Source organism: Myxocyprinus asiaticus, chromosome 7 (assembly GCF_019703515.2).
Source record: "Myxocyprinus asiaticus isolate MX2 ecotype Aquarium Trade chromosome 7, UBuf_Myxa_2, whole genome shotgun sequence".
NCBI classification, from domain to species: Eukaryota; Metazoa; Chordata; class Actinopteri; order Cypriniformes; family Catostomidae; genus Myxocyprinus; species Myxocyprinus asiaticus.
In genome coordinates this window covers 42,715,452-42,717,170 of record NC_059350.1, presented here as the reverse complement: position 1 = coordinate 42,717,170, position 1,719 = coordinate 42,715,452, and the positions used below count along the sequence as shown (strand labels likewise).

General features: G+C 44.7%; 1 pseudogene; it reads right to left on the bottom strand.

The window, feature by feature from the left end:
* Positions 1 to 570: 570 nt before the first annotated feature.
* LOC127443580 (general transcription factor II-I repeat domain-containing protein 2B-like) lies at positions 571 to 1,481 on the bottom strand (annotated as a pseudogene).
* Between the last annotated feature and the right edge of the window lie 238 nt (positions 1,482 to 1,719).

The window sequence follows — 1,719 nt, the reverse complement described above, 5'->3', positions numbered from 1 at the left end:
TAACTGTATACAATAAGTACACATATATACACTAAGTACATCCATTGTTTGTTCTTATTTACTTAGTGGGAGAAATCGTGGCCTCTGGTGGGCTTTAACAAGTGCACTGGAGTCAGGTTTAATGTCTGAGGTTGCTATCCGTAGAACAGCTGACAGGCAGGGACAGATTATGACTTGCAAAGGCCCCAGAGCCAATTATCTCCAAGGGCCCCCCTCCCCTCCCACCATTTTTTTTTACATAGCAACTGGCCCAAATGTTGTTGAGCAGGGGTGGTCGTTTTCATTGTTGATGTGTTTTTGAGCGGGGGGATTGCCAAATTTGATCCCACAACCTTAAAGCCCAGGGCCCCCCCGGGCAGTCAAGGGCCCCTGGGCACTGGCCCCATTGGCCCAGTCAGTAATCCATCCCTGTTGACAGGTGATCATCAGTGACTTGTTGAATTTCATCACTGAGAATATCTGTTTACATATGTATGTTGAACCAAAGAGAACCAGTATCCTTTAAGCTTGCCTCATCAGCTGTGGAAAGTTCTCCTTCTTTAGAGAAGAATAAAATGTCAGCAGTGGCACTTACTTGAAGTGCTCTGCCAGCAGTGCATCGGACTGCAGGTCAATGAGTTTGAGTTGAAACTCACTGGGGGCATTGTCCACATTCCATGTGAAGGGAGAGGAAATCACGTGCATGTCACCCCTCACTGTTTTGAAGTCCTCAAACCATCTTGCGAACTCATGATGCTGTGCCATTAACATGGAAGAGTATGTATGGAGGTGATCAGCTGATGGTGTTACCTCTTTCAGTGTTGGAAGATGAGTAAGAGTGTTGCCCTCCATTTAGCTTGAGAGAAACAGCAGCTTTCTCATGAAAGCCTTGACTAGACAGTACATCTCATGAGCAAAGATGCCCTTGCCTTGCAGTTTTGAATTCAGTTCATTCATCAGAGCATTCACATCAAAAGCAAATGCCAGATCTACCAGCCAGTCTGCATTTGAGAGTTCAGGGATGTCCTTTCCTTTCATCTGACAACATTCCTGAATCTCAGTTCTCAGGTCCCACACTCTTTTGAGCACTTTGCCCAGGCTGAGCCACCAGACAGCTGTGTGGTAGCCAATGTCAGCGTGCTCAGTCTCATGCTCCTCCAACAGCTTAACAAATTGTCTGTGATTCAATGCCCTTGCTCTAATAAAGTTAACTACTTTTGTTACAACGTCAATAACAGCACAGACTTGCACAGCACCTCCTGATGAATAATATAATGCAAGAACACCAATTTCTGTTCATGATTCATTTCATTAACATTATCTTGCATTCGCTTTAACAGCCCTACATTTTTCCCCTTTAGATTTGGACACCTGTCGGTCATAACACCTACCAACCTGTCCCATTTCAGTCCCAACTTTAATATGCACAAATTTACCTCTGTAAACAAATCGCTCCCTGTTGTCGTCACTTTCATTGACTGCATTGCTGCCAGTTCCTCCATTATGTCAAAGTCTTTTGTTATCCCATGTATGAAGATGAGTAACTGGGCTATGTTGCACACATCGCAGCTCTCATCCAGGGCCAGAGAGAAAAAAGTCGAAACTGTCCAATTTTCTTTTCAACTGTAGCTCCACATTTTCCACTATGTCCTCGACGCGCCTCATTACCATTCACCTGGAGAGGGACACATTTTCTACCTTTTTTTCAGGGCAAAGTATCGCTGCAGAGTCCAGCAAACA